This window comes from Arvicola amphibius, chromosome 12 (assembly GCF_903992535.2).
Source record: "Arvicola amphibius chromosome 12, mArvAmp1.2, whole genome shotgun sequence".
In the NCBI taxonomy this organism is placed as follows: domain Eukaryota; kingdom Metazoa; phylum Chordata; class Mammalia; order Rodentia; family Cricetidae; genus Arvicola; species Arvicola amphibius.
The window spans coordinates 17004350-17024493 of NC_052058.2; positions in this window are offsets into that span (position 1 = coordinate 17004350).

Sequence of the window (20144 nt, forward strand, 5' to 3'; positions counted from 1 at the left end):
GCTGATCCAGTGTTTCAGTGAGTGTATTCTTTCTTTTTCCCTTGTGCCCCAGAGAGACGCGAATGAGCCAGCGCCGGCCCAGGGCCTGTGTGCAGACTGCCGCTGCTGAGGCTGGCACTGCCTGCTGGCCCGCGAGCTGCAGCATCGGAGCAGGGGCATGCCAAGTCTCAGCAGAGCAGACAAGGCTTGATGGACGCTGGCTCGGTGTAGGCCGGGTGAAGTCCTCCGTTTTGGAGAGGATGAGGAGATGTTGGGAGACTAAGGCCCAGGTCTGCACAGAACACCGTTGCTTCCGCACCTGCTTGGATTTGGTGATGAGCATTTGGGTGTTGGAGGCTGGTGGGGACAAAGGGCAAAGAGATTTTCAAATACCCTGGAGCTAACCTAGGGATCCGCTGGAGATGCGCTCGGAGGATGCGGAAGAGGATGCAGAAGAAGGAAGCAATAAATCAACACGGGAAAACCACTAATGCTACCACCTTCTGCTGTCCCTCATAAATAGCTCTGGGTTGCTTGGGGTCCAGTGCTGAAAAGAACCAGAATGGTTCACTTGGTGAAGACACTGGCTGCCAAAGCTGACACTCTAAATAGGATCCCTGGGATCCACAAGGTAGAAAAGGAATCCAAAAATATACTCTGACTTTCACCCTTGTGCCCAGTGGCTCACATGTCCACACCTGTACAGCCACAGAGAGATGCATGAATATATAAATAGAAAAATAAATGAAAAAATTTTTTTTTGTTTTGCGAGACAGGATCTTACTACGTAGCCCTGGCTCTCCTGGAACTTGCTTTGTAGTCCAGGGTGGCCTCAAACTCACAGAGAGCTGCCTGCCTCTGACTCCTGAGTGCTGGGATTAAAGGTGTGGGTCATCATCGCCTGGCTAAATAAATGTCATTTGGCAAGTAACCTTGTCACCAAAGAGAACATTAAGGATCAGGTGCTGGGAAAACAGGCGGATCTTCAGTTCTTAGAGAACAGCTTTGCTGATGAGACGGGAGTCTCTGTCAGAGGTTCTCATACCTTGTTAGGTGGTCTGCCAGCTAAGCCTGGCACCGATCAAAAGCCTGTGAGCTTTTCCCCCACTTTATTGAAAATAGATCTCTTTCCCACATTCTCACATAATATATCCTGATTACAGTCCTCCATTACAGTCCTCCATTACAACCCCCCCCCCACCCCGAGCTTTACCCCCTCCAGTTCCTCCTCCCTCCACTCCCATCCGGATTCACTCCCTTTCTGTGGGATAAAAATTTAAGGGATAAAAATAAAATAAAAGATAATAAGAGAAAACAAAAACTAACACATTGGAATTAGACACAACAAGCAAATGGAAGGAAAAGAGACCAAGAAACGGCACAGGAATCAGAGGCTCGCTTGTTTCCTCCTCAAGAATCCCACGAAAACACTTGGCGTGCAAGCCTGAGGATGCACCCCATCCTGGGAATCCCTAGCAGAAGGAGAGAAATGACTCTTGAGAGTTGTCCTCTGACCTCCACATGCCTTGATATGTGATGCTAGAGGACACACACACACACACACACACACACACACACACACACACACACACACGACAGCGCTATAGACTCAAGTGACCCGTGTATACAACAGACTAATCTAAATTTTTAAGTGTATTGCTTTCGTGTCCACCTTCTTAAGAGGAGAAGTCACAGTTCCGCTGTGTACCTCACAGTGACTTGTGAGCCTACCCATTGGCTGAAATCTACTGGCAGTCTTCAGTTCCCTTGATGCTCTGGGTTTGGGCAGTATTCAATGCTATCTGCTGTTTTCAGCCTCTTGTTCACAATCGTCTCTGCACCCTTTCTCAGCCCAGGTCGTGGGGTATTTTTCCTGAGGCTCTCCTTAGCGCATCTCCTGGTCCCCTAAGACCACCGCTCACCCAGAACTCCATCTCAGATTTTTTTCTTCTTATTTTGAGCACTTCCTCTGCACATGCTCAGAAGCTCGCAATGACCCAGACAGACACTGCACCAGGAATAAATGGGAGCTGCCTCATCTCTAGAGCATCAAGCAACTTTGAGGAAGGCTGTTCTCCTAGCAATATGGAGAAGAAGCTGGATGGTGGTACAGTAGAGGAAGCATGAGGCTAGAAGGCTTTGTGCTTTGGGAGGCATTAGGAGGTGATTTTTTATATCCTGATCACCGGCAGACTTACTTACCTCTTCTACAGCATCTCAAGTGAGGGGTTTTTACACCCTCCCCTTTATTTCCAGTCTGGGAGCTATTTGAAAGGAAGGACAGACTTACATCTTTATAGGTTTAGTCCACTCAAAAGAGAAATTGTAGTATGAGTTACTTTTACCAACAGGGCAGCTGGGGTTGGAAGGAGAGAGCCATCAGGGTGTGGATGGCATCTGTTGATGGTGCTGGTAGACCAGTTGGCTATGAAGAGGTGGGAGGAGTTGAGGACTCAGTGCCAAGGATGGCTGGGGATAGTGATACTATTATAAGAGGGAAGGTGCCCAGGAAAGAAAGGACCAGTGGAGCGGTGTGCTGGGCCTGAGTTGCAGACATATCAAGATGCTGTGAAATTTGGATGGGGAGATGTTTGGGAGGCGATGGAAACACAACCCTTTGTTGAACTGCCGTGACTCATTCCAGGAAGCCACGGCATCTGAACTGGAAATTTAAAAAATGATATCGCACACTGAACACTGCCTTCCCAGGGATTAAAGAGTCCCTTAAAAATCATGAGTGTTTATTGACCACTTGTATCCTCTCTAGAATTCACCTGCTGACCTTCCTGCTTCCATCTCCGTCTCCATTGGTGAGCTTTTTTCTACACTGACAGTGTTTTTTTTTTGGAGTCACCTTCAAAGGCTTTGAAGGTTCATTGACTGCTCAGTATTTATTTAGTCTCTAGCATGTTCATCACAGATTCCTATCAGTCATCTGTTTAGAGAGATCATCTATTGGACATTTGCCGGCCTGGCTTGAGTTTTCCCTAAATTTACTATGGAGACTCTCTGAGACTATCGTTCTAGATTCTGTAAGAAGCTTTAGGTTAATGCAGAGTTCTCTTTACCGCTCGGGGCTGGAGCATGGGCCTGCTGGCTCCTAGGAAAGCTGGAGACACACTGCCTCATGTGGCTCTCAGCTGTCCTACAGTTGGGGAGACGTGGGGCAGGTGACTCAACCACTTAGAAATCTTGTTCCTTTCTGGAAACGAGGACATGGATAATGTTAATCTAGAGTCCTTGGGAGGGTTCACTGTGAAGGGGTTTAAATCTCCACAAATCTTAGACAGCATTCTTACCATCTTAAACACAACCACCACCCAACAACCTGCAATAAAGAGAACACGGTGGAGTAAGAAAGATGGCAGGCATTCTTCTCACCTCCCTGATTGACAAGGAGGGAGATGGCTAGACTCTCTAAGGACTAAATGAGATATGGAGTAAAGAGGAAACCTCAGTGAAGAGCCAAGGCAGAGTGTCTTGGGGAAGGAGCGGCTTCCGGCATTTAGAAGTGAGAATGTTTGCGTCATCATTGGGAGGACTGTTTGAAATACTTTGACTAATTAGGTGATGATTAAATCGTGCAGCTCCCATATGCTGCGCTTTCTTCTCCACAGAATACATCTGCCTGGAAAGTTCTAGGTGTGTGCATTTGTGGAGGAACGCCTACGGAGTTTGCACACCGCGAGTCCTTGTGCCGTGAGTAGTAAATCACTTTCTAAGGCTAGTAATAACCATGAACACTGAGCATGTCTGAGCACTTAGCATGTGCTTTGTGAAGTAATCTCATGCAAACCCTGTGATCTTGGCACTATCGTTATTTCCAGTCAACCCCTGGAGAAATTGAAGTCTAGCGAGCTACGCCCATATCCACGACAGGGCCCAGACCTCTCAGTCATTTCTTTGGGTGAGTATGTGAACTTTTCTTTTTAATGGGTGTTATGAGAATAGAATGCACCTGCGAGAGAAATGACTTACAACCAATCTCCAAATAGATGTGACTACTCAAGAATCAAGATGGACCAGCATAGGGCTAAGTCCTTCGCAGGCACCCTGAGACAGTGGGATGAGTCTTAGAGATGCTAGACACGGAGGTGTGAGGAGGAGGAAGGAGGAGGAAGAGCACCTGGAGATGCCTGTGATAGAAGACTGTCAAAGAGCCCCTGGGCAGGTGAGCCTCTAATAATGGAGAAGATTCTTTCTTCCCTTCCTAGGCAGCACGGTGCCCAATAGAAACAGACTCCAGTTGGCCTATCCATTCCCTTTTCCTCTAATTCTCTCCTTTCCAGATAGACTTTATGTTTCCAAAATCCACCACTTCCTTTTCCTGTCTCTGTCTTTCCACATGATTTACCTTTTGCCTGAAATACCCTACTTGACAGTCCTAGGTGCTAAATGCAATAAGCCACCATTTATTTTGTGTTCGTTCCCTTGACAAACATTTAACATGGGTTATCCCCAAATTCCTATAACCATTTTTCAAGGTGATGATTCTTTGCCTTTTGCAGATGGAGAAAGAGAGGTCCACCCAGCCTGATTAAAGAAAACAACTTTACATAATTAGATCTACGGCTAACTTTACATAATTAGATCTACGGCTACCTGTAGGTCTGACTGATTTTAAAGGTTGTCTCTTTTCTATTTCCCCATGCCTGCTGAGATTCCTAGTCATCATTTAAGATGTGGAACTATGATATTGTTCACTTTGGTAATGATTTGATGATATTCTCAGGAATTGCACACTCCACACTCCATAGTAGTCCCTTCACAGAACACGAATGTGGTCAAAACCTGTAACTTTTTTTAAAGATGGGGCTTCTTTGTATAACAGTCCTGGCTGCCTGGAACTCACTTTGTAGACCAGGATGGCCTTGAACTCATAGCAATCTGTCTGCCTCTGCCTCCTGAGTGCTGCCACCACCACATCTGTACTTATTAATGATGTATTGCAATTAGACATCTATGTGACCTTTGAAGTATAACTTAATGACAGAGACAGGTATTTTCTCATAGATCTATGTACTAATATATCTTCTCCTCTTTTTCATCTCCCAAACTAACTTTCTACATAGTTCATCATATAATTTGCCACTAATAAGTTATTGCTGAATTAATGAATAAATTAATCAATACTAAGGAGCTTGTTTATAAAGCTGTGAACTATCTCCCTTATTCCAGATGATCGATTCTGTCTCTGAGTAATGCTCTCTGTCTGCATCCCACACTGGAGTGATGAGCAGGGAGCAGATGGCTGGCCATGGAGACACCCATCCACGGAACCCAGTGCTGGCTTCCCAAGCCAGTGTGCTGGAAATGATTGGTGGCTGAACCAGGCCCTTGGCCACTTTCTTTGTGGCCCCAGCAAATGCAATATCAGCTGTAGTGGCAACAACAACAATCATGGCAGCACCCAACCTAAGGACTGTGTGAGACTTGGGTTCAAACCCATCAGATGGCATGCACGAGTCCCTCACACCAACATTATTCCACAGAGATACATGCCGAGTGCCTTCCACGGCTAACGTGGCTCGTGTTTTCTCCCAGTGTTTGTTCAGCCAAACACACATCCAAGCAGTTTATGTTTTTAATACGAGGAGAATCACTTAACCTCAGAGAGGTTCACCCACATTCCTTGACAATCCGTCCTCAGCCTCCGCTACTCTCTGACCTACGTTCTTTTAGATTCCAGTCACCCTTCTTCTTTTCTAGTATGATGTGACTTTCATCTCTGGAGTTTGAGCTGATTGCAAATGGCCTGAGCTGGCCTCTCTGCTTGAAAGAATGAACACTTCTCCCAGGCAACTGAGCAAAGATAAGTTGTCATTCAACGCAGTAATACATCTGTACAATGAAGACAGAGTTAATGACAGCTGCTCCAAGCCCAAAGGAGGAGGCGTTTGCCCTGATGTTTTGGGCACAGTGTGAAAGGCAATAGGTTGTTTAACTCTGATTCTCAGAGCTGGCTTTCAAGGACATAAACTTCACACTGTGCTTGTTCCCGTCTTGCCTTGAGACTGTTCACCTGCTTTGGACTGGTTGCCCCAGTGTCAGAGTGTCTTAAACTTCACACAAGCAGAGGTGCCCAGGTTCAAGAGACAAAGGTTTCCCCACTCCTCCCTGTCTCCTCCTTCCACCCTAGGATGCAGGTCTAGTTGTAACCATGTGCTATGCTGTGCATCTAAAACAAGGGAAGAACAGCCAGTCAAGCAGATGGGTCAGACATAGGCACTTCCTCTTCCAGCAGGGCTCAGGAAGATAGGCAGGCTACTCTTGGGACTTTATGAGTCCTGGGGTAAGTGGCCCCTGTCACTGGTCATGGTAGGCTCAACCCAGAGGCATTCCTGGGAGCCTTGAGGAGATTACATTTTTTAGGCTAAAGACATTATTCAAATGCATAGGGAAGAGCCATTAACTGATTAACAGATGAGTGTGAACTGCCTTGTCTGACTAGGTGATTAATACCTATTGTGAACCAGCAGAGCCCAAAGAGAATACAGTCTGATGACAGAGGACTAGATATTTTGCCTATACCATTACAAGCCTTGTAGGTAGGTGTGTGCACTCATTTTCATCTGCCATACAACAAGATGATTTCATCACAGGGAAAGAAGAGACGAATGGCAGGAAACGCAACCTCCAGGCAACCTGTGCTCTCTACTCCTGCGCACGGGGCTATGGTAACGTTGTCCCCCGTGGAAATGGATGTTTGCCGATTTTGATGAAGAGTAGAGCTTGGAACCGAGATCAGTCAGTTCAAGGCTCAGAACCAGGATGGAGAGGGGGATGGACGCAGCTTTCCTGCAGGGCCAGCTTTCTGTGGGTGGCGTTGAAAAGGTAACAGGAAAGCATGGCTTACTCTGGGGTGAATTGTTCTTAGTGTTGACTGTGTGGATGATTAGCAAACAAGAAGAACTTGTGGGATGTGATGAGCCCTGCTGAGCCCTTCACATTTGCTATTTTATGTAATCTTTAGACAAATATCTGTGAAGTAGGCGTTATGAGCATTATTTTATAAACGAGGAGATTGAGGCTCAGAGACCGGAGCCAAGTGTTTGCATCAGAGTCTGGGCCTTTCTCGCTCTGATGGTGAAGCAGTCCCCTATGGCTGGAGGAGGACTCAGGTGCAGCCGAAAACACCCAGGTTAGCTTTTCCATCACTGTAACAAAACCCCCGAGATAATCACCTTAAAAAGAGGAAAGGTTTATATCAGTTCATGGATCCAGAGGTTTCAGGCCCTGGTGAGTAGGCCCCATGGTAAAATAGTACTTCCTGGTGGGACTATATGATAGAACAGGCTGTTTGTGCCATCGTTGCTAAGAAACAAAGATAGAGGTAAAGGAGACAGGGTACCAATTCCCCCATTAAAAGCATGTTTCTAATGCTCTAATTTCTCTTAAGTCCCACTTCCTAAAGATCAGAACCTCTCCATAGCTCCAGGGTCCAGGGACTAATTTTCTAACATATAGCCTCGGGGGACACTCAGTATTTAAACTACAGCAGCACTCAGTGGCAACAGGATGCTTCCAGCACCCGGAGCTCTCAACTCTGGGATGGTGCCTGCTCTCCATCAGGGCTTTGATTTAGGAAATCCCTGAGTAATTTATTACTAAAAAGTACAGCACTAAATAATGTCTTTAAAAAAAAATCTCTCATTAGCTAGAAGAGTATCAGGAATGTTTTCTCTGAGTTGCACTTGCTATCACCGATTGGGAGTCATATTGATTACTGTTAGGATAGGGCAAGGGACTCAACCTTCCAAAGGTTTGCTCTAGGGAGAGACGGAATATTCAGCAGACAGAGCAAGACTTTTGGGTCCTCAGGGTTGGAGACCCTCAGAGAGAAATGCGGAGTAAAACTAGGGTGCTGAAGTGGAATTTTCAAGTTGCTGAGTTCCAGGTGTCTTCCCCGAGACAGGCAGACGGGCTGCAAACTGTCCAGTGGAATGGTGGCAACTGTGCCCACGTGGTGGCGGAGTGGACCTGTTGCATTAGTCACACACACCTCAGTGGCAGCACAACTGAGAGGCAGGGAAGCACCTCCTATTCCTCCCCATTCTGGCTTCCAGAATTCCCTTTCCTGCAGGTGGGGTGCAGGGGTGCTAAGACTGCTTCTAGACACCCCAAAGCCTTAGTGTAGGTGGAGCTCCCTAGAAGGCGCCACACCCCTTCAGCCTTCTTCCCACCCTCATTACACACCGTCTGGGAGACGATTTTCAAATCAATTCATCAGATGAACAAAGCCATGCAGACCTGAGCAGTTTGTTACTAAACTTCACAGTGAGACCTGCCTTAACTTCTGCATCTGAATATTTTAGGGTCTGGGGTTTGGATGGAAGGATCTACTCAGGAAGGGAGAAGCGTCATGCTGCATAGATCTAGATGGGATCTTTGCTGAGAGAGCATGCAGTCCCACATAAGTATGGTTAAGTGAATTATCTCAAGACAAATGTCCATACGCCACCAGGTGTAGTGGAGAGAGAGAGAGAGAGAGAGAGAGAGAGAGAGAGAGAGAGAGAGAGAGAGAGAGAGAGAGAGAGAGAGAGAGACAGAGAGAGAGAGAGAGAGAGAGAGAGAGGATTATCTTTTTATTTGCTTCAAATTCTTGAGATTCTTGATGGCAGAAACACATCTGAACTCCACAGAGAGTGAGTATTCACTGTAAATGCAGGTACTGATCAACTCTACCCACAGAGGTGAGGAGGAAATGTCCACTCCTGACCAGCTCACACCTCTGTATTCTTCGTGGCTCCTCCACGGTCACTGAATAACCCTACCATCTGTGCATCTGATGCTAGATCTTCCTTTTGGTTTACCTGTTCAAACTTTGGCATTTCCAAGTCTGTGTATTTTATTTTACCATATATATTTTTGCAACCCACTTGTGAAATCAGGCAATGGGAGGTGCTCGTGGTGGTAGGAGAGCGCAAGTCTCTCGCCTGGCGGTATTTCAAGTTCTCTATAAAGAACATGTGCGGTAGTGTATCGGATCACTTCCTGCCCACTGGCTGTAAACGGTCTTTTCCTGATTTCTGTCTTTGTAACATTGCATCAAAATAGGGGCTCGTCTAGATGTCAGTGTGATATGGCACTTGCCCTTGAAGCTTCCTGTATCCAGGACATATTTTCTACTCTTAATACCTTTGGAAATTTCTGCTGAAGTCCTCTGACAATGAACTGAACTTGAATTCTGCAAATGCATCTGAGCTTTGACTTTCTCAGTGTTTGTAAATAGGGTTGAAAAAGATTGCCCCTCCCAAGAGAGGAATACATCAATTCGGTGGAAAACTGGGGCACGCACACATTAGGAAACCTGGACCCAGAATCCCTGGAGCAGGAAAACAGGTAAATCAGAGCCCAGTTTGTGCCCAGTGTTGGCCATGCTGCCCTGTCACTGGGGTTGGGAGGCAGCTGAAGCCAGGTGGGCGAGGAGCAGAGCGGCTGTGAGCTCTCTGAGGTGGCCAGATGGCAGGGAGCAGCCTGCTGGGCATGGTAATGACCAACCGAGGCATGGGCACTTTTTGCTGGAATTTGCTTTCTGTTATCAGGGCGCCAGGTGACATGGGTCATCTTCCGCTTCAAGCCAAGTTACAGGACAACAGGAGAAATCACCACCTGGCCGAGACACCTCGCACACACGGCTAAGCCGCAAGTTCATCCTCAGAGAACAAAACTCTAGCTTGTCTGATTTGAAAGGGCTCCTACTGTCCAGACCCGTGCAGGCCTTCAAGGGCTGAACCTGAAGTCAGTGTTCTTGCTGAGCTCTGCAGCTGACCCTGAGGGCTCTCACGCTTGCTCTGCAGACCGTGACTCCATTCCAGCCCACACTCGGCTCTCTGCCCTGTCCTCATCCACCCACCGTCTTGTGTGCTGTTTACTTATGGATGTCTGGTAATAGATTTGTAGGCGTTAACAAAGAGACTTTATCAAAAAGTCATTTTATATAAAAGAAATAAAAAAATAGGATTTTGGGTTGGAGGGAAGTGCTTAATAATACGCATGCCACGAGCCCCACAAGCCCGGCAAGCTCCTCCATGGAATGCCCTCCGTGGCTGTAAGAACTGCCGTCCAGCTAAATGGCCCTGCAAAATTAAAGTGTTCTCACTGCTTCTCCAGGGCTCTGTACCTTCCAGGCCAATGGCAGTTGGCCTACACACACATCAACAGAGTCAGAGAACTAACGAGGACCTTCTGGTAACATGCTTACCCCTTTTCCGCTAGGGACAGAGGGCCTGTCATGAGTGGCAGGTGTCTGTGATGGGTTCTCTACCAGTACATTTTATTAGCACTTATTAACATTTCTATCTATTTGGGGGCAAACCATGGCAGAAAGAAAGAATGAGCAGGTCCCTCTAAGGGCAGTTCTGCATCTCATTTGTCCTGAACTCCAATCTGGAGGCAACAAAGCTTCAACGACAGTGGGAGGGTTGATCAGGGTAAAAGACTGGCTCCTCACCCTCTGAGATTGTTTGGATGTCCTCAGGCTCAGCCTCAGACACCTGGAGGATAGCTGCTGATGTGGGGGCCAAGGTGAAGAATCCCACAGGTGGTCCTCAATCCAGAAACAATACTAACAAGGAGGACAATTCGGGATCCTGTGGGTATCCTAGAACCAAGGGGTATTGCAGACAGAAGGAAAGGACCCTCAAGGCAAGTGTAAGGACAGAAGAAGTCTTCCAAAGAGGGCCAGATGCCCAAGACGTGCATATAAACCAGGAATGAAGCGTGTGCACCGCCCTGAGTGTCCTCTTGTGTGCACTGCAGGAAGGAGAAACGGGTCTCAAATTCCAGGGAGGGGGACCCTGAATGGGAGAACTGTGCGGAGCAGCTCTACACACAAACCAAAGGCTGAGCATAAAGGAAGGCCAGCTGAGATCTGGGCTCAGAGAACACTCTTTACTGGGCAGCTCTGGGTGGAGCCTAGATCCTCGCCCTGGGTCATCATATCAATGTCACCCAAAGAAGTCTGGGCAGGTTGCGGTGCATCAAGAGGGCAGAGGAAGGGACTCAGGTGAGAGAGAAGAGGGTGTTAAAGTCAGATTCGTGTCTCTTCCTGGCATTGCCTCTTCTATTGCCAGCTTACTTCCCTCTCCTAGACCTTGCAGAGGTGATTGCTCCTCTCCACCAAACTGCCGCAGATGCCACGTGAGCCTGACTTTCGGGTATGTGGGAGTGAAGACGACCCACAGTTCAATGTGGCCCCGAGGCCAGAGTGGACCTGGTCCATGCTTCTCTATTTTAATGTCCTTTCCCACCATGGAGACAGTTCATAAAAAGCATGGCTGGAACATTGGCAGGGCTTGGTTAGGCAGGGGCTTTGCATTCTCAGCCAGTACCCAGGAAAAGCCGCGCTTGCTGGTTGGAGGACCTCGCTGGAAAAAATGGAGAACTGAGCAATCATTTTGGGTACTTCTGAGTTAGAGGCAGGATGCTGGCTCTCATCCAATGTCATTCTTAGAGATAAGAATGCTCTCCCTCCCCCAGCATTTCTGATAGCTTGAAACTCTAGCAAGTTTGCTCATGAGAAAGGACATGGCAGGTCAAGCTGGAGCCACCGGCCCAGAGCTGAGACCAGATGGTCCCCAGGAAGTCCTGAGGGCTTTGGGGATGACAGGACATGGACTCAGAGGTGGGGTTAGCCAAGGCAAATCCTGCACTGAGGGGCGACGTTGGTGACCCTCATTGTGTCTCTGCTCCACTTCTGCCAGAACTTCCCCCGTGTTTCCCTTTTGTCTATGGAAATCCTTTCTCCTATAAATAATCCCTCAAGATTTTAAGAAAGGCAAAATTATTATGTACAGAAAGGAATTTGGGGTGGTGTCAAAGTCCTAAACACTGTGTGGCGTGGCATATCTGAGGAGATTCTTATAGGCATGTGAGCCTCTACCTAAACAAGGAGGGATGGATCCTCCCTACCCTTGCAGAGGCCACGAGTCTGGCGCTCAGAGGTGGCGCTTTGCCTGGTGGGGTTGTGGAGCAAACACTGGGAAGGCAGGCAGAACACCTTTTTTTTCTAGGTTCAATTCTTAATCGGCAAAGTCAGTGGTTTAGTCCTAGTAGAGGACTCCAAAGAGCATCACTTTTAAAAAATGTGGGCCATGTGGCTGAGGATGACCTTGAACTCCTTATCTTTCTGCTCCTACTTCCTGGGTGCTGAAACTGTAGACAGGCACCCACCACCATACCTAGTTACAGTGGTGGGGATTGAACACAGAACCTCATGCATGCTAGGTAAGTACTCTGCCAATTGAGCTATATCCTCATCCCGAGAACTTTAATTCTTAAGGTCAATATGACATCATACCATGATGAATCGGAAGAACTCAGGATGCTAGACCAGGCGCCATCTAGACAGTAATCCCCATTCAAATGGACCACAGAGGAATTGGAGCTTTAGAGGTCAAAGCCAGTGGTCCATTACGTTTGTTTTCAAAGCTGCAAGGAGGAGAGCAGAAGCTGAGCTTCCTGGGGGAAGGACCAGTGTCTGTACAGCCCCCGCATGACCTCAGGGCCAGCCTGTAAAAGTCGACGTCTGAGATGTAAAGCATCCCCATCCTTTCCCAGGGAACAGAACGGAGGTGCCGTTCCCGAGAAAGCACACCCGAACAGACATTAGCCGCTGCCAGCTGCTCCTGCAATTACATTTGAATTCACTTAGACTAATTTCTCACACTTGATAAAAGCAGTTGTCTCTCCAAGTTATCCCCACATTCTTCTGCTCCACAGCCAATCCGAAAAGCGTTCTCGCCCAAGAAGGGGGATCTTCCACTCTGCGCGGCTCGGTCGCCCTCCAGCCTTGTCCACCCTTCTGCTTGGGGCAGCTTCCCCAGTTTTCCGTGGGGAGCCAAGAAGGTGGCACAGCCCTATTAGCATAAGATGCGGTGACTCACCGACTTGCAGATTGTAGATCAGACTAGCATTAGGCTTTAATTAATTATATTAATTTTAGGGGAAAACAACAAAGCTGAGAAGTCTGCGGCGCTTCATTTACGGAGCAGCTTTGAAATGTCTTTTATTTTTAACCACTGCCATAAAAACATCTCCACTGAAATAATGTAAAAATCCAGGAAGGGCCTCTTACTCAGCGTGATCACGCCCTTTAAAAGGCTTTGACATTTTCTTTATTTTTCTAAGTTTTTTTTTTTTGGAGAAAAAATATATGTATATGAGCTATTACATACACATCCATGCTTGACACACACCACGCCAGATCGTCCCTGTAAGGCTGTGCTCTGCTGAGCGCTGCTTCTCAGTCAGGTGTCTCTCTCAAAGCCTCACAGAGAGATTAGTCACTGAATTATCACAGAGAGCTTGCATTTAGTTAGCTTCGTCTCCAAGAACGTTTGGTGACAGGGAATTCTCAAATGCTTGTCACAAACACACACTTGCAGCCCACTTGTATTTCTTGTTTGTTTGTGGTTACTCATTTGCTCCAACTAACATCTATTAGGGCCTACCCTGCGCCTGGTATCTGTGTAGGGGCTAGGAATGTGAAGATGAACCTGGAATCCATACACCCCAGGCTAGAAGGGGGAGGAAATGGGGTTCCACACAGTTTGTAGGGTGATAGAATGAAGAACATGGTTGGGGCACCAGGAGGGAGCACCTAGGTGACTCAGGAAATAGGGCGGAGACATGAAGGGGTGCACAGCCATGCTAGGTACTAACATGTGGACCTTTATGATGCTTTCAAGATCCAACCTAAAGCAGATGCAATGTGAGCTGTATTCCCATAAAGCAGAAACAAGATATATTTTAAGATATGACACACTTGATATATATATATATATATCTATCTATCTATCTATCTATCTATCTATATATATATATATATATATATATATATGGCCCTCTATGGGCCATATTTTAAAGGCACATTGGGAGATTTGATACATGGAAGAAAAGAACAACTACACACTCCCTTCTGTGACCTCTTGAAGTGTAAGACTTTCCCCACCAGCAAGTAAGAAATCAGTCCTGACAACAGACACCGTAGTGTGTACTCTAACCCAGTTCACTCCTGACTTGTGTTTCTGGAGATGTGACAGCTCCCACACACTGAAGAATCAGTCCCCAAGACAGTCCCCTCCCCATTAAATGGTGTAGGAAGTCCTGTCTACGTTTCATTGGGCCTATAGCAGAGCTGTAGGGGAACAGAGCTAGGTGGGGAAAACTAAATGGAATGCTGGGAGAAAGGAGGCAGAGTCAGAGGGATGCCATGGATCTGCCACTGGAGACGTGCTGAAACTTCGCTGGTAGGCCATGACCTTGTGGTGATGCACAGATTAATGGAGATGGGTTAAATTAAGATGTAAGAGTTAGTCAATAAGAAGTTAGAGCTAATGGGCCAAGCAGTGTTTTAATTAATACAGTTTCTGTGTGGTTATTTTGGTTCTGGGTGGCCAGGACGAACAAGGGGCCTCTCCTCCCAACAACTAAAGATGCCAGTGGGTTTGTTGCTGCTTGAAATAATGTATCTATTTCTGCTTCTGCATAAAAACGTGAGTGGTATTGAATATTGATTAGTGAGGAATGTCCAGGCTGCTTTCATAGGTGCTTCTGAAAGCTAAGATTCATATAAGGTCCCTCTGCTTCAGTTAATTGGCTTGAGTGGCTCAGAGCAGCACCCATGCTCCTTGGTACACTGTAAAAGGCATTCCAAAGGGTACAGAGGGAGTAGGGTGCAGGAACCCTGTCCTTCTGCCTGTCTGGAGACCTCATTGCATAGACGTGGTTGTAAAGCCCAGCAAAGTCTACTTATGCAGATTCTTCTTGGCTTTTCTCCACAGTTTTTCTGTACCCAGAGCACAGGACAGGACTGTCCTACACAGGCTCATCACAGAGTGTTGATGGTTATTGATCTAACAGAAAGGTGCAAAAAGACCAGAATTTATGTGGTTTTCCTTGGGAAAGAGGGAGTCACGAGCCAGGAACCACGAGTGAAAACCAAACATACATGCTATATTATCACAAAATATTAAGTGAAGCTGAAATTGAGAAGTATACCATATCCATGAATAAGAAGACCCATTTTTGCAAAGACAATGATTGCCCTTATGTAGGTACCATGTTTTCTAATTTTAACATAGATCTCAGCTAGGCTCTGTTGTTAGTTCAGGGGAAGACAGATAGGCCAGTGGAACAGAATACAAAAGGCAGAAGAGATAATGAGCACACAACAGAGGCCCACAGGAGACCAAAGCAGAAAGGAAGGCTTTTAAGATAACAGTCTAGGTAAAGACCTAAATGTGATGGTAGAACTCTGAGATTTTAGACAATAATAGCAGAATATTAAAAACGAGAGAGAGAGAGAGAGAGAGAGAGAGAGAGAGAGAGAGAGAGAGAGAGAGAGATCTGTCCAAAGACCAGCAAATCACACAAGACGACATCTACGTGGCCAACCCATATGTGTAAAGCACTTTATTATTGATGAGGAAAATGCAAATTAAAACCACAAAGTGATAACAATCAAGATACTACAGGAATAATCAAGAGATAACACCTCTGAGGTTGGCAAGAGTGTAAATTTGACAACACAGGTTGCCAAGGTCGGTCAGTAGCATTGCGTAATGCTAGGAAGTCTTGCAAGCTGCAGCCAGGGCAGAGAGTTAGCTGACTTATCTGCTTTGGAAAACAAGTGGTTGTTTGTTACCCTCAAAGATTTAAGACACACCTATAATCAGCACTTCCACTACTCCACCTGGGATAAGTTCCTGTGTGTGTTCAAGGACTTTTGTACCAGGCAGAGTTGTTTATAATGACAGAAAACAAAGACAAATGTCCTTCTACAAGAATGACTAAACACATGATTTTAATTATATTTGCAAATACATTTTAAAAGCATTAATTAGCACATAGTAATTACACTTATTTATGGAGAACACTGTGCTGTTTCATTACATGTGTGATACGGTCAGATATGGTGTACTCACTCCTCAGATCTTTATCTTTGTGTTGGGAATATTCACAATCCACTGTACTAGCTATTTTGAAAGAATCCAGTTAATGGTTATCAATCATAATTATCCTGAATGAGAAGTTACTCATTCTACTCAGTGGCACCTCTGCACCCATTCGTGGGCCTTTTCCCATCTCTTACTGCCCCAAATCCTCACAGCCTCTGGTGACTACCATTCTATTCCAAACTTCTATGAGGTCAGTTTCTTAGCGTCCACGTGTAAATGAGAGCATGCAGTATTTATCTCTCTGTGCCTGGCTTATTTCACTTAACATGGTGTCCTCCAGCTCCCATCTATGCTTCTGAAAATGACAGTTTGTTTTTTAGTCTTTAAATAATATTTCGTTGTGTGTCTATAGATAAATAACATTTTCTTTATATAAATTGGGTATTCATGCAAGGGAAGAACAATTATCAATAATAAATGTAGCTATTTCCAACAGTGTGGAATAGCAGATCTAAGAATATATGCAAGAGGCCGAAGAGATGGCTCAGTTGTAAGAGCACTGGCTGCTTTTTAGAGGGCGCAGGTTTGTGATTCCCAACATCCATGTGGCTGATAACAACCATGTGTAACTCCAATTCCAGAGGATCTAACTCTTCTCATGGCCTCTGCGGGCAACACACGCATGGGACGTGACATGATGCACAGACATACATGCAGTCATATACATAAATTAAAAATACTTAAAACTACTTGCAATAGATTTTCTATTTGTGTTCCTTTTGCTTCTGCCTCATCACCATATCCTATCTGGGTTGATAGGTCATGGGCCTTAGGCAAGAACTACTACGATTTTTTTGCTAAATGATTATTATAGTGGAATAATTAATGACTTATTGGCATTGATTAGTGCATCTCTTAACCCTCATTAAAGGAGCTTCTTGTAGTAGATCACATTTAGCGTAGAGAGCCACTTCTGGTCAAGGGCAGAGAACGAGGTCTTGAAGTGCTCAACCCTAAATGCACATCCTCTTCTCAAGGCTTCAGTGATTACTGGAGAAGAGGAAGCAGAAAGATTCTCAGAGCTCTGGCTCTTATGATGCTCTGGCGCGGGGTGCATGACCCCACGGAAATTGCTTTCTGGACGTAAGTGGACAGTTACACACGTGACCTCATGGCAATTGCGACAGCATGCACAGGACCTGTGAAAGCAAAACCCTAGCGTGGAGGGGAGGAGGTGGACCAGAGTCCCACCGCTCTCTAAGGAGCTATCAGCAACTGGTGGCTGCTGGGTGAAGAAGAGCTAGTTTTCTTTAAGGATGTGGCCCCTGGTAGGTCAACCACTTCCCAGGGCAGGTCGCACACCCAGGAGTATTTGGGCAGAGCAAATGGTTTGAAAAATAGACACAAAACTGGGTGGGCGTGGAGGTGCAGAGGATCTGGGAGGGGCTGTGTGTGTGGATGCGATTAAGATTCGCTGCATGAAATTTCCAAAGAATTAATAATATTATTAATTATCATTAATAAAAAGATTTCCACTTATTTACTATGCAGTGTATATGTACTTTAATTTTCCTTTTTTTGCCTGAATAGCATCTTTTCAATGTCTTAAAAAACCTGCAGTATAATTTGAATCTTCCTAAGGATTTCCAGTCTTCTGTAATTATTCTTCCTTTTATTTCTTCATGAGAAGGGTGAGGCCCCACTGTTAGTGAGTGTGAGAAATGCAGTCCCCACAGCCACAAAATTCGTTCAAGTATTCTGATTAGCTTTAGTGCCTTCTCGCTCCAGGGTGCTGTCCTAGGCTGGGCCGCTGGTCACTACCACCTACCACCCCTTGTTATAACTGTTGCAACCAGGTGGCATCACAATCAAGAACAGGTGCCTCCTGCCACTTGCTCCAAAGTAGGGACTTAGCAGTTACCAAACTTTTGATATGCACAAATATATAAATATTTGTTTATTTATAACATATGTATTAGCATTATTGCTTAATATAGCAGGGGAATAGTAAGTCCATAATTAAAAACCACTGGCCAGGGCATTGTAGTGCATGCCTTTAATCCCAACACTCAAGAGCCAGTCTGATCTCTGTGAGTTTGAAGCCAGGCAGGGATATATAGTGAGCCCCTGTCACAAACGAACAATCCAAAGCAACAACAAAATACTAACATTCTTGGCATCTTCGCCAAATTTGATTAATTATTGCTGTTTTCCCCTTGAAATGTGTTTGCTCAAGAGCTGTTTTCTTGGAATCCAGTTTGTACTGTTGACTTTAACTTTCATTGTCTTTGTGGGAACCTTTGAAAAATCATTTGTCCAAATTTAGGGCAAATTTAGTGAAAACAAAAGAATATACCCATGTAGTCATTCCGCTGCCCATGTACGAATGACAGCATATCATCAAAGACCAGAAGAACTGACTACCATTTTATAATAAATTTCTACAAATAAATTTCTAAACTTAGAATACACAGCATTATCCCCTCACTGGGTGTCTAGGACCCATGCAAATGCTATCTGGGTGACCGTGAAGCAAAGTCTCTCATGACATTGAGTGTATCATCCAAGGGTGTCATCTCAGAAGGCCTGTTGGGAGGGTAGGAGTAAGGAGAGGGGGGCATATTCTTCCACACCCATCCATGTGGCAGCTGGCAAGCCTCATTCCCAGCCTAGCCCAGATTCAACTTTTACCTTAATGAGTCACTCCCAGGTCAAGACAAGTAAGAGCAAGAACCTAATGCAGAAGTTGCAGGTGACTACAGGAGACAGCCAGAGACATCATAGGCATATGGCCTCTGTTGTCACATGCGGCCGTCTCTTTCTGAAAAGGCTCTCCACCCTCACCTAAGGCTCCACCGTGTCATTTGACATCTTTAGTCATTGGTCAACAAGAGGTCACACATTCCCCTCTTGCACCTTGCAGACTGTGTGGTATGTTCTGTCTTTGAGAGCCTGGGATTTGCCAAAGGCCACCAAAAGCCGTCAGTTTAGGGATTTATTTTCAGTGTTGTGAGTAAAACCTTGAGCTCCATGTAACTACACACATGCTCTACCACTGAGCTCCATGTATACTACATACATGTTTTACCACTGACCTCCATGTAACTACACACATGCTCTACCACTGAGCTCCATGTAACTACACACATGCTCTACCACTGAGCTCCATGTATACCACACACATGCTCTACCACTGAGCTCCATGTATACTACATACATGCTCTACCACTGAGCTCCGTGTATACTACACACATGCTCTGCCACTGAGTTCCATGTATACTACATACATGCTCTACCACTGAGCTCCATGTAACTACACACATGCTCTACCACTGGGCTCCATTTATACTACACACAAGCTCTACCACTGAGCTCCATGTAACTACACACATGCTCTACCACTGAGCTTCACCACAAGCCCAAGACACCTAGTTTGAGAGCAGTTACAACTTTTATCCGAAGACTCGTTTAGAGTTGGAGATTGGGAATAGAAGTCAAGTCACAAAAATGGTGAGACTCACGGAGCTGGGCTGTGGCTCAGCTGTTAGAGTGTTTGCCAAGGGTCCACGAAGCCCTGGGCTCCGTGATCAGCACCTCACAAAGTGGTGTAGCGGTGCCTGTAATCCCAGAACTTGGGAGAGGCAGGGAGAACAGAGGCTCCAGCTCATCCTTAGCTAGTGAGTTCAAGCACCCTTGGTTACATGAGACTAAATCCAAAATGGCAGAAGTCTGGAGAGGAGGCACAGATACGTATCGCACGGGAGGTCACCAAAGCCCGTTGGTGCTTCCTGGGTTGCTGTCATTCTGCTAGTCCTTGGATTTCACTATATATTTCAGCTTTTCAGCAATACATTTCTCTGTGTGCTTGATCTAAATGTGTTTAAGTTTTATTCCTTGTGATCAGCAAATCTTTGTGTGGGTGTGTGTGGTGTTTGTGTGGGTATGTGTGGTGTTTGTGTGGGTGCATACACATGTGTTTATATATGGAGGCTCAGAGTCAGTTTGGGGACATTAATTTTTGAGACAGAGTCTCTCCCTGAACCTGGAGCTCAACAGTTCTGCTAGACTGGCTGGCCAGTGAGCTCCAGAGATTTGTGTGTCTCTGCCTCCTCAGTCTTGGGACTAGACACCCATCACCGGCTTTGGCTTCTATGGGGGTCCTCACTTTACTGACTGGACCATCTTTCTACCTGTAACCAATGACTGTTAATGAATCCCACTTACTTTATTACCCAGTTGGTGGTGCTTTGGGTTGGACGGTAC